At 39.0% G+C, this 16,169-nt stretch overlaps 1 protein-coding gene and 1 pseudogene across 1 annotated transcript in view; both read left to right on the forward strand.

Annotated features, from left to right (window-relative positions):
* Cntnap2 (contactin associated protein 2) overlaps positions 1-16,169 on the forward strand; it is a 1,675,080-nt gene that overhangs the window by 1,008,103 nt on the left and 650,808 nt on the right. The gene's annotated exons all lie outside the window — the stretch shown is intronic.
* Positions 7,681-7,799, forward strand: LOC122106005 (annotated as a pseudogene).

Consider the following 16,169-nt stretch of genomic DNA (forward strand, 5'->3'; position numbering starts at 1 on the left):
CTATAGATACGAGTCTCCCTGTAGATGTCACCATAGATTTCATGCAGAGTGAGATCCAGCCTGCCTTTGGCAGCCACAGGTCATTGCCTGCGGTGAGAAGGAGGTACTCAGGGGTGGTCTCCTCTCCACAGGGCCACACCCTCTTGCAATCTTACCTTCTAATGTTGGACAGGTCACCGAACCTACAGAACTTCAGTTTCTTCTTGGATATTCACTGAAATGGTGTTTATTCAAGTACTCTATGGACTTAGAAATAACCTTTTCCCCTCTTCTTTCTCTCCCTCTCCCCCCTCTCTCTGTCTCTCTCTACCCCGCTCTCTCTTTCTTTTAAGATACAGGGTTTACTACATTTCTTATACTGACTAGCAACTCAGAATCCTACTGCTTCAGCCTTCCAGGTAGCTGGGATGGTAATCATTACTGCACCTCACTTTACATCTTTCCTTCTACCCTTCCTCCCTTCCTATTTTCCTTCTTCTTTCCTTCCTTCCTTCCTTGTGTGTGTGTGGCGGGGGGGTGTCTGTTTATGGATTTCAGTACTAGACTTGAACTCAGGACCTGGGCATTGTCCTTTAGGTTTTGTTTATTTTTGTTTGTTTGTTTTGCTCAAGGCTGATGTTCTACCACTTGAGCTACAGCTCTACTTCCAGTATGTTGGTGGTTAATTGGAGATAGAAGTCTCAAACACTTTCCTTTCCATGCTGGCTTTGAGCCTCCTGAGTATCTAGATCATAGGTATGAGCCACCAGTACCAGACTTAGATACTATTTCTTTCTTAAGAACTTTTATTAAGCCATTAATTAAAAAAAACCACAGCCAGCCAAATTTTCTCTGATTACACGTTGTATAAGGATATTAATACTGATAGTCTTCATTCAATATACAGACTCTATCTTTGTATCAATAATTCTCAAGGGAAAAAATTACAAGTTGTCTCAATATCTGATTCAATGCTCTCTGAAAAGATGAAAGCCTATATTTACAAACACACTTGCTACCCTGGATGATTTATATACAGAGCGTGAGTTTGCTCTTTCCACTGTAGACATGGTGTGTTTGAATAGCCAGACTGTCCTTCTTGGTTACAAAGTAAATCAAATTCTTCCCAGTTTCTTCACATTTCATTGCTACACCAGGACCTGCTACAGGTATTCAGTGTGTCCTTGTCACTAGGAAAAGCTATAAGACACAATTTCAGGGAGACAGGACACAGAAATTCCCACCATTGTTCATCAATATGCTGACAGATGGATGCCATTCCACACAAAGATCGGTCCAGGAGTGCGTGATGGAGGATGGAAGAAGGCAGGGATGTTAGGGTATTCTGTTAAATGCCCAAAGAAGAATATGGTTTTGTTAAAGTAAAATTCCTGGCCAGGTGTGGTGGCATACTCCTGGAATCCCAGCTACTAGGATACAGAGACAGGAAGAGGATGAGTTCGAGGACAATCTGGTCAAAGATTGTCCTTATCTGGTCATAAACACAATCAAAACAAAAGGTACATTTCTTTTTGGTCAATGTTTCTCATTCCCTCGCTTTCTCCTAGTTTTTCCCCCATCAGACAATATACTCATTACCTAACTAATGCAACTGTAACTGCATTGTACATCACCTTTATAACAACAATAAACAAAGGAAACAAAAGGTTTGGTAGTAGCCCAAATGGTAGAATACTAGCCTGACGGGAGTGAAGCCCTGAGTTCCATTTCCAATACCAAACTCCTTTGAAGTGCAGTTCCTTTCCCTAGCTCTGATTGTGAACTAGAGCTACATTTCACCATACACTTACTTTTTATGGTGTACTTGGATTCTTTTTTTTTTTTCATTTCATGTTTCACGTTTAGAAAATATGGTATGCAAAAACTCACGATTGCCTAATGTGTGATCACACTTTTTGTTGGAACTTTTTAGGAGTTTTTTCACATCTGCAAATGATGTTTTCTGACTGATTGCCTCCCTTCTAGTTGGCAGTTTGTTGGGGTCTCCTTTTATTTTCCGGAGCAGATGCACAGAGAGCCATGCTGTCTCCCCATGACACTGGAGAACACAGCTGAGCCTAGAACATGTACAGACAGAGCATCGAGGCCCCCGCTGGCCCCAGAGTAGTCCCGGGACCAGAGACAGTGAGGAAGGAGCTCTCTGCCTGCCCAGATTTGGAGGATTGAGGGAAAAGGAACACAATGACAAACAGCAACACTTGTTGAATTCACACTTACTACAAAAAAAGAAAAGAAAAGAAAGAGCCAGGTGCCAGTGGCTCACACCTGTCATCCTAGCTACTCAGGAGACTGAGATCTGAGGATCACAGTTCAAAGCCAGGAAAGTCTGGGAAACTCTTGTCTCCAATGAACCACCAGAAAACTGGAAGTAAACTCTTGTCTCCAATGAACCACCAGAAAACTGGAAATGGCACTGTGGCTCTAGTGGCAGAGCGCTCACCTTGAGCTGAAGAGCTCAGGGACAGTGCCCAGGCCCAGAGTTCAAGCCCCACAACCACACACAAACAAACAAAAAACAAGAAAAGGCAAGAAAGAAAAAAGTCACCCCAGTGGCTCCTTTTCTCACAGGCCCTGACATCTACAGATAACGTGGGGACAAGAAAAGGCAGCTGCCACCTGTATAGGGATATCGGACCGGGATTGAAAGGCCATACTATCTTTCAGCTCCAACCAAATAGACTACCTTGGATTACAATAGTGCAGGTCATTTGGAGAAACATAGCCTCGGGACCTTTCCATTTCCAAGGCAGCCCAAATTTCAAATTAATCCTCCCTTTCATCCTTTACTTTGAAACTATGGCTAAGATTAAACATAAGGGGAGAAAGGATTTCATTTCAGTTTTACAAAGACTTTTTAGATAGTTTCAAAAAATATGCCTTTTCTCTTTGAGCCTCTACCAAAATAAAAAGAAAAGTTGATCTGCAAATGCATAGTAAAAAGCAGTGTGCAGTACAGTCAGGCTGTAAAATGCCACTGCTTTGTCTTGCAGGAGTTGCCATTATTCATTAAAATATCCCCCTAGTTTGAATCCCAGTGATTTTCTTATCCAAGGTTTTGAGAACAGAGGGTGGGGGGGACAAAAGGAATAGATAACAGTCATCTCTATACACTTGTCAAGTTAGGATATGAGGCCAAAGAACCCAGGGAAAGAATCCAGTTGAATTTGAAGATAAGGAGGGAATTTCATGGGGTTTAGCTCTACTCAAAAAACAGCAAAGGACCCAGGCACCCATGGCTCACGCCTGTCATCCTAGCTACTCAGAAGGCTGAGATCTGAGGATCATGGTTCAAAGCCAGCCTAGGCAGGAAAGCCCGTGAGACTCTTATCTCCAATAAACCACCAGAAAACTGGAAGTGGCGCTGTGGTTCAAGTGGTAAAGTGCTAGCCTTGAGCTGAATAACTGAGGGACAGTGGCCAAGCCCAGAATTCAAGCCCCATGACTGCCCCCCCCAAAAAAAGCAAATACTATTCACACCAATGAAAATAATACATATTCCCTCCTTTGATTTTTCAAACTTTCCCCCAATTCATATGGCTTTGTTTTTATATTGACACTAGTTGCCAAGTTCTTATTGCAAAGCTTTTGCTGCATAGACTTAGTGTATAGGAATATCAGTAATGTATAGATAGTTGCAATTTCAATAATGTCACATGTCTATTTTGTATGCGGCACTATCTGTATATATACAAATACATATATACATTTATATATTCACACACACAGAGATGAAAGCCCTTTACTGTTTATGGAATAGACAATGTTATCAAAAAAAAGAAAAAAGAATGAGCAGGAAATATTATTGTATTAGTAGAAAGTAGCAAGCATTTATGTGGCAAACTGGCATAATACTATGCCAATGTGTATAAGGCCAATATAGATATATATGTATATGTATAATATATATATAAAGAGAGATAGATCAGTATGTATAATATGAGAGAGAAGAGAAAACATAAACTAATACAGTTGGAGAAGCATTCAAGTAGGAAAAAAAACTGAGCTAAGATCCTTTCTGGGCGCTTGAAGAGCAAAAGAACTAATGGTTAACTCCTCAGGAATTTTGTGAGCTGACTGGTGACCCTCAGTAACTTGAACCTGGCCATGGTGGAAACATTTTTAAGGTTGGCAGTCGGTAAACGCTGCAACTCCACATTATTTTTGTACAGCTAGTGTCCCCACACACTGTTGCCCTGTTTCATTATTTTATTTGTGTGTGCATACACACATGCATACGCACATACGCATGTGCTTAAGAGTATATATGATGCTTGAACTCAGGGACTAGGCATTGTCTCTTAGTTTTTGCTTTCAAGTCTGGTTTATTACCACTTACACCACAACCCCACTTTCAACACTTCGATGTTAATTGAAGATAGGCGTGTCCCAGACTTTCCTGCCAGGCTGTCTTACCAACCACCACCCTCAGTTGCCAGCCTCCTGAGTAGCTAGGATTACAGGCGTAAACCACTGGAGCCTGGCCTGTTTCATTATAAATAATGACAAAAGAATAGTGAAAAGAGAATTTGGGGAAATGTGTAAGGTGCTTTCTGTACTACACTGTGAGAAAATTGGATTGCCCAAAGGATCACCAGGGTACAAAGGTAGACAGTAATTTAATGAAAGGCTAGTGCTATTTTGATATTGTGGTATCAAGCTATGACCTTGGCTGTCATTTCTCATCACCAACTTTTACTAAAGAAAGAAATATAAATACAAGTAACATTAAAGTTTTTCTACAATGGAGGTGACTCCATTATTTCTGAAAAGAAGGGGAATATTTTTGACATACATAAGTTTCTTTAGCTTATAGTTTAAGTTCATAGTGTAGGTAATGAAAGCTAATTTTGAGATTATTTTGTGATGGTTAAGGTCAATCTAGCAGGAGAAGCTCCTTCTCTTGGAATCTGTCTCAACAAGAGGACTCAAGCGTGTCACATTTCTACTGCTTGAAATGAAGACACCAGGATTTGTTTGTCAAGAATGAAAAACAATATATCAATAATGAAGACCATGACTTGGAACCATTCGAATGAAGAAAACCTAAAGCATGTATTACTGCTTCCTTCTTTATAAGAAAGATTTTTTTTTAACGAGATTGTGGACAAAAACCCTTTTTCTATTCATGTTATTGTTACTACTTCAAGCTGTCCTTGCTCCTTTCTACTCCTTCCCTACAAAAATACACTGAGAAAGTACAATTTGGATTACTGGAATCTGAGTTGAAATATTATACCTATCTACATAACATATCCCCAGTTGCCTTCCATGAACATAATGATCATAATCAAGAAGCAAAATTGCCTGTAAAGAGTGCAGAAGTTTTCAGGAAAAAAACAAAGGTTTGATCATTTACTTCGTTAGGACTAACTTCTTTCAAGTTTTGATGAAACATTTTACCGGAAAGTCTTTTAAAGTAGTAAGTCAACATTGTATGTGGTTATGGAGTTAATTTAAAAAATGTAATTTCAAGTAAAATGATCCAATGTCTTGTTGTCCCTTGATCTCATCATCTAATTTTGTCCCAGTTTTACAACAGAACCAAAATATGCCATCCCCTACTCTTCAAAGACTTTTCTTTTTGTTTTTTTTTTTGGTCCTGTTGTGGGGCCTGAACTCTGGGCCTGAGCACTGTCCCTCAGCTCTTCAGCTCAAGGCTAGTGCCCTACCACTTGGGCTACAGCACCACTTCCGGCTTTTTTCTATTTGCTTATGTGGTGCTGAGGAATCGAACCCAGGGCCTCATGCATGCAAGGCAAGCGCTCTACCACTGAGCCAACTTCCCAGCCCCTCAAAGACTTTTCTTGTTACCACAGATGCAAACACCAAGTACCAAGCAACACTGGTACCTACAAAATTGCTGTCATTGCTCATTAGCGGTCATCAAAATATCCTAATGATGCTCTCTGCCATTATCTGGGCCTGTTACGATATCAATTAAATGTGCCTTGTTTGTCAAATCATGTGATCCATTTTCTCTACACTACATCCAGCCAAGCGAGCCATCCACTTGGACTAGATAATGAATCACCTCTAGCAGTTTGGCCAGGGAGAAGAAGATTCTCTCCACCCATAGGACAGCAAAAGAATGCCAAGCTTTAGAAGTGCTCCTGTGTGTTTTCTACCATATGGCAATCTGCCTCTGAGTGATACCACTGAGAGAATATTCAGAAATCCAATGGAAAACCTATCACAATTCAGAAAATGCTGGCATAGTAAGGCTTCGCTATGGCCTGAATGACATAGATGTAGTCATCCTGAATGAAGAAAAATTGAATCTGGGCAGTTCGATAAAGTGTCCTGCCCTTGCACTAGGGTGAGATTCTCAATCATGAGCACACTCTCTCACACAAAGAGAAGTCTAGTAATTGCACGTTTACTGGATGCCCTAAAGGAAGGGAGAGAGGAAATTCAGGCAGCAATGTGAGCTGCCTGTTACTCATAGGGGAATCTGTGCACCCAGTGCACCTGACAGGAAAATTTGACCTAAAATCTTGTTAACTGACCACGGTGCCAAAGAGCCAAATGTCATTATCCCAAAGGTATGGAAGAAGATGAAGAAGTGGAGGAAAACCGAATCAGCGATAAGTAAGGGATGCAGGACAAGGAGCCCTCTCCTCATCATTGTTAATGATACTGCTATGACTACTGCCATGCATCTCAGGGCATATGCGACTCAACCATCCTCTACAACTCAACCCTCCTCTACAATCTCAGCATCATGGCTCAATCTCAACATCACTGCCACAACTCCACTGAAAGAGACCACTTAGCTTGAGTGTCACTTCTGCAGCCACAATAAGGCTTGAGATTTAAAACATATAAGAAGGATGATGCTAGTTGATTCACGGGGCAGAAAGAGGGTGGAAGTTCATTGAACATCATTTGACTTGCTATCCACAATCAAGGAACAATGTTGAATAATGGAAAATATCCCTTATACAAAGAGGGTAGAGAGGGAAAGCCTTTAAATATACTCAAAGTGGGTGAGTTCAAAGCCATAGTCTAGCAAAAAGAATTAGAAGGGACTTTGAATTAGGATTTCATTTTTCACTGCACATTACAATCACCCCAGCTGCCCCATGTGCCACTTCTCTTAAGAGGAGATAAATGAATAAAAGTCTTAAATTCTACCCCATGTGGATACTTATCCAAGGAATGGGTTCACATTGACACTTGATTAACGTCAATATCACAAGTGGGAAAAGAAAAGAACCCCATTTAATCTATGCACACTGTAATTTTCATGCTGGGATCACTTGGATTCCAGCAGTCTTCCTATTTATTAGTTTAAGAAGACTATGTTTTTGTTTTGTTTTCTTAATTAGGAAACCCAGTGGGGAAAAATAATACTTGAAATTTGAGAAACCCTTTACTTCTCAAAAAGTCAAAAAGTAGAACTTGAATATGTTGTTGTGATGAGCCTGTTGTCCAGAGACTCAAAAAATACACGTAAATATCCACACATTGAAGAGGCCTAATTTAACAGAGACTGTACAATGCTTCTTGAGATTCTTGTGTATTAAGGTCAGAGATGATGCCTTGAAACTAAGCTGACCCGTCGCAGTGTCGAATTCTGATGGTCTTCTTTCCAGGAGCTCTATCGTGGTTCTCTTCCCAAGTGTGTGTTTCCACACCACTTTTCTATCAAAAATCACAAAGGATGCTTCCAGAAATGGGGCGTTGCATGAAAGGAGAGAAGGTGAGCCCTCCCTTCAACAATGACAGAAGAGGCCCTGGTGACAAGAACATGGTTAAGGCACTGTTCCCCACTTCCTCGCGCCCCACCATCATTCCCACTAAGTAAATGAAGGGGATGGGTGGGTGTAGTCGGCAGAGATGGGGGGGACTGTTGAAAGGGGCGACACCAGTCAAGATGCAGTGAATTCATAAGCTGACAGGTTGAACTGAAACTTCAACAGTGATACCCACTAGACACTATGTTGGAAATGAACTTTACAACTTGGTGGAGAGGGGAGTCAGGAGGGAGAGAGAGCCAGAGAAAACAAGGGAGGGAGGGACACTGTGTGACAAGAAATGCACTCATTATCTGACTTACGTAACTGTCACCCTCTGTACAGCACCTTTACCTTAAACCATTTTAAATGAATAAATAAATACATGGGAAGAGAGACTACAGAAAAAGAGTTGGTATTACAGGTGAGGAGATATAGAAAGGTAGTTTAAACTTTGAATTACAAGGCCAAGTGAGTGTGAATTGCTAGGCTGTTGCCTTCCCCAATATGACTTATGAACAAACAGAGAATGATCTATATATTTCACAAGGCCACAGGCATCATGGAGATGTGGTTTAAAGCAAGTAGAAAAGTATTTATTGTTAAAGTAAGTGTGCTGCCTAATCTAAACTTGAGTATATGCTTCCCATCAATAAGTATTTTATAAATGAAGTTAAAAGAATAGTATTTTTTCTCAGTAAACTTGAGTAAGATTTTTTTAAGAATGGCAATGAGGAGTGATGGATGTCTCTTTGAGAATAGTTTACCAATAAAAAATTGAAGTTATAAATTAAAAGCTATGGCATTTAATCTTTTCTCTCTTACGAAGAAAGGCACTCCATGCATGAGAAACAATGAGAGTGATCATAAATCAGCTATTAAATCTGATCAAAGACAAAGGCATAGATATTCTTGTATTGAAAATATTAGTGAAAATAGACCAGTCAAGCTCCTTATATATCACCAGACATATTGACAGCCTTTACATTAGATTGTCAAATGAAAATTGTGTCATTTAATACACACTTTTTGTGGTGTACTTCATGCAACTGCCTAGCTATGTTGCCTGAATCCAAATCACATTGAAGTATGTTCTTTAACCATTGTCACAATTCAGGGCATTGAACATGACTTTTTATTAATCTTTGAACAGAAGTGTTTATCTTATTGCTCTGAATTTGGTTAAGTATTGGATAAATACTTTGAGGAATTAGCTATGATTGCTTTCTGTATATTCTGCACCTCTCCAACAACAAAAAGATACGTTTATGATCTAGTCTCCTACATAATGGAAGTTTTCAGCATCACAAAATCATGTGTGTATCTTTATCAAAGGATAACTTACCTTTCTTTTGATATTATCCCTGGTTTTGGTGTACCAATGACTTTCATTGTGCTAGATTTTTCGTAGAGAAAAGATCATGATATTTAGAAATTCATTTTAGCTTTGTCCTAATATCAAAAATCATACAAGGACAGTACAAGAAAAGAAAATTACAGGTCAGTGTCCTTGATAAGCATAAGATATGCAAATATCTTCAATGACATGCTAGCAAATTTAATTCAATGGCACACTAAAAGCAGCCTACACCGGCAGCAAGAGAAGCTAACCCCTGGGGATGGAGAATGTTTCCACCTATGAAAATCAATGGATATGGTGTAGCCTGTTAGCAGATGAAGGATAAAAATTAGATGATCATTTCAACATAGGCAGAAAAACAGGCATTAAAATTGGCATCTTTTCACTATTGGGGGAAAAAATGACTTGATAACTTAGGACTAGAAGAATATAACTTCAGTGTACAACAGTTCATATGTGACATGTGCATGTGCAATGTCATCCTGAACAGTGAAAGCTGAAAACTGTAAGACAAGGATGCCCTCTCTCAACCTGTTCACGTAATCCTGGAAATCGTGGCCAGAAGAGTTACAAGGCATCCAAATCATAAAGAGGGAAGTCAACTGTCTCTCTTTAAGATAACACCATCTTATGTAGAGAAAATCCTAAAGACTTCAACAAAAGTTGTTAGAACTGGAAAATGAGTGTAGTCAAGTCTTTGGATACCAAAGGCAACATAAAAAAAAATCAGTACATAGAGTAACACGAAAGTAATATCAAAAAAACAATCCTGCAAGCAAAGGGATGACATTGTCCAAAAAGAAATATATTCGTTACCTGACTTAGGTAACTGTAACCCCTCTGAACATTAACTTTATCATAATGAGAAAAACAGAAAAATTTAAAAAGGACAGCCCCATTTACAATAGTATTTATAAAAGCACTAAATGGGAGGAGAGTGAGAATGCAGTGAAGAATTCGATGTACAGCCTGCAAAACTAAGAGAAGTGTGTGAAGAAGTGGGTTGGGAGGGATGGATGTGAATATTAAAAGGTGTGACATTGATCAAGATGTAGTATATTTATAATCTGCTTCGTTAAATGGCAGCTCCTATATACAACTACTTAAAGATCATGTAAAAAAAAAACCCCACTGATTTAACCAAGCAGGTGAGAGCCTTAACACTGAAACTAGAAAGCATTAATGACAGAAACTGAAAATGACAAAAACACCATGGAACGATTTTCCTATCTCTTGGATTTAACATATTAATACTGTTAAAATTCCCTTACTACCTATAGTAATCCCTGGATTCGATGCAACGCCTACCCAATCCCCATGCCATTCTCCACAGAAACAGACTAGAACGATTCTAACGTTTGTGTGGGTCATGATTAGACGGAGCATTCTTGAAAAAACTAGAGGAAACATAAGAATACTACTTTATTTAAAACTATACTGCAAAGATATATTCATCAAAGCAGTGTGGCTATTACTGCAAAAACCCAAATTGCTAGAACAAAAGAAATATAACATAAATCCATGAGTATATGATTAACAAATGTTTGACAAGGGCATGTGAGTGCAAAACCGAGGAATGGGTATTTTTCTATAAATAGTGCTGGAATACTGAAAATCCACTAAAATTGCCTCAAAATACAACTGAGAGTACAGCCAGTGGTAGCAGGTTTGCCTGACAGGTCTAAGGCACTTGGTTTGATCTCTAGTATTAAAATATAATAATAAAATAATTTATAGTTAATATAATAAGTATATATATAATAAAATGGAGTAAAATATAATATATATATATACATATATATATATATATATATATAATAAGATGGAGTAAAGACTTTAAATGTTAGGTCTGAAACAATGACTTCTTAGAAGAAGTCATGGAGGAAAACTTCCTGACATTGGCTTGACAATGTTTGTGGTTTTTTTGGGGTCCGGTCATGGGTCCTGAACTCTGGGCCTAGGCGCTGTCCCTCAGCTCTTCAGCTCAAGGCTAGTGCTCTACCACTTGAGCCACAGCGCCACTTCTGGCTTTTTTCCTTCTGCTTATGTGGTGCTGAGGAATCGAACCCAGGGCCTCAGGTATGCAAGGCAAGCGCTCTACCACTGAGCCACCTTCCCAGCCCTTGACAATGTTTTTGTTTCTTTAGCTATAACCACAAAGACACAGGCAACACAAATGAAAATGAACAAGTAATACTACATCAAGCCACAAAGCTTTTCTCCAGCGGAGGAAATAATCAACAAAATGAAAAGAGAACTATAAAAGGCTGAAAAGAGTTTCAAACCATATTGTCTCATAAGGATATAATGCTTAAGATACATAAAGACTCATTCACCTCGACAAAAACACCAGAAACTTAAAATTGAGGGGTGGGAGAGGAGTAAGGGATTTCAATAGACATTTTCCCAAGAAGATAAACAAATGACAAAGAGACACCTGGAAATCTGCATTACTCATGTCCAAAGAATGCAAATCAAAGCCACAATGAGGTATTATTTCAGACCTTTTAAGATGACTATTACCAAAGCAAAACAAAACTGTTGAGGATGGTTGTGGACATAAGGGAAAAGAAACTCCTAAATCTTGCCAGCGGTCATGTAAGTTGGGATAGCCATTATGGAAACATTCTAAGATTTTCAAATAGAAATAAAATGACTGTATGATCTAGCCACTAGGAAAGGAAGTCTGCATGGCATCTCATTGAAGTCAATATATCTCTAAAAAAAAAACTCTACACTTTCTTTATTGTAGCATTAGTTACAATAGCCAAAATATATAAGCAACATGTTAGTTGATGGAAAAAGAGATTATTTTATACATACACAGAGATGGGGAATGGAAACCCTGACATTTATGAGATCATGGCTGGACCTAGATGACATTTCGATAAGTGAAATGAATCACACAGGGAAAGACAAACACTGTGTGTTATCAGTGATCTAGATAACGTGAAAATAAACAGAAGTCACATTCAGCAGAAACCAAGAGTAGAATGATGGCGGCGGCTGGAAGTTGGGCAAAAGAGAATGTGGAGCAGTGATCCAAGGGTGCAAAGTTTCACTCGTAAGAGAAGTAAGTTTGAGAATTAAATGCTCCGCACGCTGTCTGCCGTGAACAATGGGGTACTGCATACTTGAGGTTTGCTGGAAGAGCACATCTGAAGTGTTCTCACATGCAAAACACGGTAATTATGTGAGAGGATAGACGTATTATCTTGATTGTAGTAATCACTTGATAATATATTATATGTAAAGCTGTCTCATCATATACTTAAATATACAACTTTGTCAATCATATCTCAGCGAAGCTTAAAGACACCGGAAGTAGCATGGAAAGTCGGGAATGTTGAGGACTGGATTCAGGCCACAAAGGGGAAGAGAAGACAAGGGGGAGGGAGGTACACCGAGCTGCTTCTTAATGATTCCAAGGGACGAGACACTTGGGTTTTACATTTCCGGGGAAGACGGAAGACGTAACTAAGGACCAAATTTTATAGGTTAAACAAAAGAAATAGGACCTCTTACAGGGGTTGAAAAGCTGAAGTCAGGGTGCTGGCAAGGTCACGCTTCCTCTGAAGGCTCTAGGCAAACTTCCTTTCCTGCCTTTTCTCTTCTAGCTCCTGGCAAACTTCCTTTCCTGCTTTTAATCTTCTAGCTCCTGCATGTGGCTGAGTGTTTCTAGGGCCCCTTGACCCTCACACATATCACCCTAATTTCTACTTCCCGTTGCATGAGGCCTTGTTGTCTCCTGCCTATGTTGATTCCCTTTCTCCATCCTTCTCTCTCTCTCCCTCTCTCTTTTTCTCTCCCTCCCTCTCTCTCCCTCTCTTTTTCCCTCACTTTCTCTTCCTCTCTCCCTCTCTCTTACCCTGTTTCTCTCTTTCTCTCTCTCCTTCTCTCCTTCCCTCTCTTCTTTCTTCTATAAAGACACTAATCATTGAATTTAGAGCCCACATTAATCTGGAATTCATCCATGTTAACCAATTGCATTTAAAAATATCTTGTTTCCATATACAGCTGCTGGTGAGGCTCAGGTGATCAGGAGGCTTTTTGGCGTGCTGTCATCTGCTCATGACCACGTGCCGTCCTGCCCTGGCTTTCCCTGGCCCTGGGGCCTTTGCTCATGCCAGCCCCAGTCTCCCCTCTGAACTCTCTCTTCCCCCTCTTTGGCCACAAGCTTTTTCTCTGAATGAACAGTTGACATCCTTTCTTCCCATCACTCAAACTAACAGTTAACTTTTTAACTTTTTAAAATGCCTTTGAAAATTTTAAAACATAATTTTCTTTTAGAACGAAATTTTCCAGCAACACCTATTATCTGGATGATGTCTCTGGCATTTACATGCTTAGTTGTTGTTGTTTATGTCATTCACAGCTTTCTCTCCCAGAATATTGTGTTGAGCCTTACAATGATTCTCAATTTTTTAAAACAAAAACCTAAGAATAAATCATTAATGACTAACTTTTCAATTTTGAACCATCACTGTAGGTTGGAAGACATTGACAGGAACAGAGAGGGTTATGTGGGTATTGAGTTTATTTTCTTCAAAATTCCATGTAAGGCTGTTGATGGGAATGTGAGGTGACATCCCCAACAGAAATCAGAGTGGAGAGAATCAACTGGAAGGTTCTGCAAAATCTAAACATAAAACTACCACATAATCCTGGGCATATATTCAAAGGAAAGTAACATCACATACAGTGTATACTTCCACACTTACTTTATTCATCAATTGATGAGTGAATAAAAAAATGAGATAGATGATTGATAGATAGATAGATAGACAGACAGATAGATAGATAGACAGACAGATAGTAGTCATACAATGGGATATTAATCTGTAAAAAAATGAAATTGTTTTCATTGCAGAAAAATAGCTAGAATTGGAATTTAAAATGAAGAAGCATGCACATAAACCCACACACAGTGGACTGTTTGAGAGGGGACCAAAGGGTGTAGAGGGGAATATCAATGTGTATTATGTGAGATAAGTAAAGGTTGTAATGAAATCCATATCAAACCTTAGTGAGAAAGAGAGGGAAGGACAATACTGGGATTAAGAAAGACAAACGCAAGAGGTGAATATGATTCAGCACATTATTTTATAATATAACATCATAACTAAACTCCTTTATACAAAAAACAGAAGTCAACAAAAGCTGTAGCTGAGGAAGGAAGATCTTAATAGTCCAACTTACAGATTTAATAAAATGGAAGTTCAAAGTTCATGAGTCGATTTTGAGCCATTTGCTGTCTCCCTTGTGGAATCTGGGTCCTCCTGTTCTGCCTTCCTTTTAGCGTAAATTCTTTCAACTCTAAGAGCACCAGAAATTCCCGAGTCAGGACACAGGGCAGTGGACCAGCTAAGTCAGTCAAATATTGACGAGCCTAGTAGAGGAACAGGAGACACAGTTCCCAGAAATCCCCACAGGCACCCACTACCCCACAGCAGCTGCTATGGGAGAAACGTTAAGAAAGCTCTGAAAATCCAGAGGGGCACTTAGTTCCCTCGAGATGTAAAAACAAAGGCTCCGAAGCAGTTCTGAAGTAATTAATTACAATCACCTTGTTTTATAAAGTCAATATAAAATAATTAAGAAAGCAGCAGGATGCCAGCTGCTCATGCCCATAATCTTAGCTGCTCAGGAGGCTGAGATCTGAGGATCGAAATTCAAAGTCAACTCAGGCAGGAAAGTCTGGAGATTCTTATCTCCAAATAACTATCAAAAAGCCAGAAATGGAGCTATGGCTCAAGTGGTAGAGCACCAGCCTTGAGCAAAAATGCTGAAGGACAGCATCCAAACCATGAGTTCAAGCCCTGGTGCTGACACAAAAATAAATACAAGATTAAGAAAGTTTTGCAACCTCAGAAATTTACTTAACATCACTAAAATAGTGCAGTTTAAACTCACATTATAATTACACTAATCTAACATACATTTGTATGGAATCTTTATCTCTCTACTACCTATAACACATGCTATCTTATAAGTACATAATTTGTCTTTTTCTTAACAAGAAAAATAGCAAAGCTGATATCCCAGGTCTATTTGGTTAGTGGGAATCAGTGCCTGGGCCATTTTTGCTTATCGTAATTAAATATGCATATATATATATATATATATATATATATATATACAGATCACACATATGATGCAACCTTAAGCAAATGCCCACCGGCTTCATTATTTATTCATGAAAACACTGCAAAGATATACATACAGTCTCACACCTTCCATCCTGTGAATAGACAGAATAGAAGTCTAGGGCTGCAGAGCTCACCCTGAGCTTCTGGCTCAGAAACACCTCTCTCAGCACTCTCCCAACATTATTAATGGCCTTGATGTACAAACCCAGAATAAAATAGAATTAAAATCTAAAGTTAATTTCAAGCTCCATTAGAAATTAAAGGTGTTGGGAAAGAAATCAATATTTGCCCAGCACAAAATGACTAAATTCAAAGCAATTAATTCTATTATTTTGTAACTTCTACAAACTATAAAAGAACTTCAAGGTATAAAATGTAGTCTATGCTCACAAAACACCCAATGTGTGACAAGATATAATGAGAACAAATTCCGGAAACAATGTGCAAAAAATCTATTTTATTACTTTATAACCACACTATATAGTATACACTCTAAAGAGGGTCTTAAAATAGGGCCAATTATTCTGTAAAATTCGTGACTATTTCTAGCAATTATCAACACTTGATTGTAAATCTGGGTGGATTTAAGGGTAAAAGAACCAAAAGATTTATTTAAATGGGCTAAATGTGTCCATTTGCTTAATTTTTCTCTCTCGTTTCCAGCTTCTTTTTCTTTTTTAATGTAATGCTATAGCTTACCAAACAAATGACTTTAAAGCACCAGAGGTATAGCTAGTATAACAGATTTTCTCAACCTGCAGCTACAGGTCATCGAAGCCATGAAACAAACACTCAGGAAAAGCTTTGCCAGGCCCAATGCCTTGCCTACCTCTTCCCTGCTGTGTCTTTCAGTCTGGGGGGAGGGGAGCGCGCAGGAGGAGGAGGGAGGTAGGAAAACCTGACTTTCTAGAAGGATGTTTTGCA

The sequence above is a fragment of the Dipodomys spectabilis genome, unplaced genomic scaffold, assembly GCF_019054845.1.
Source record: "Dipodomys spectabilis isolate Male_0828 unplaced genomic scaffold, ASM1905484v1 ptg000034l, whole genome shotgun sequence".
Lineage (NCBI taxonomy): Eukaryota > Metazoa > Chordata > Mammalia > Rodentia > Heteromyidae > Dipodomys > Dipodomys spectabilis.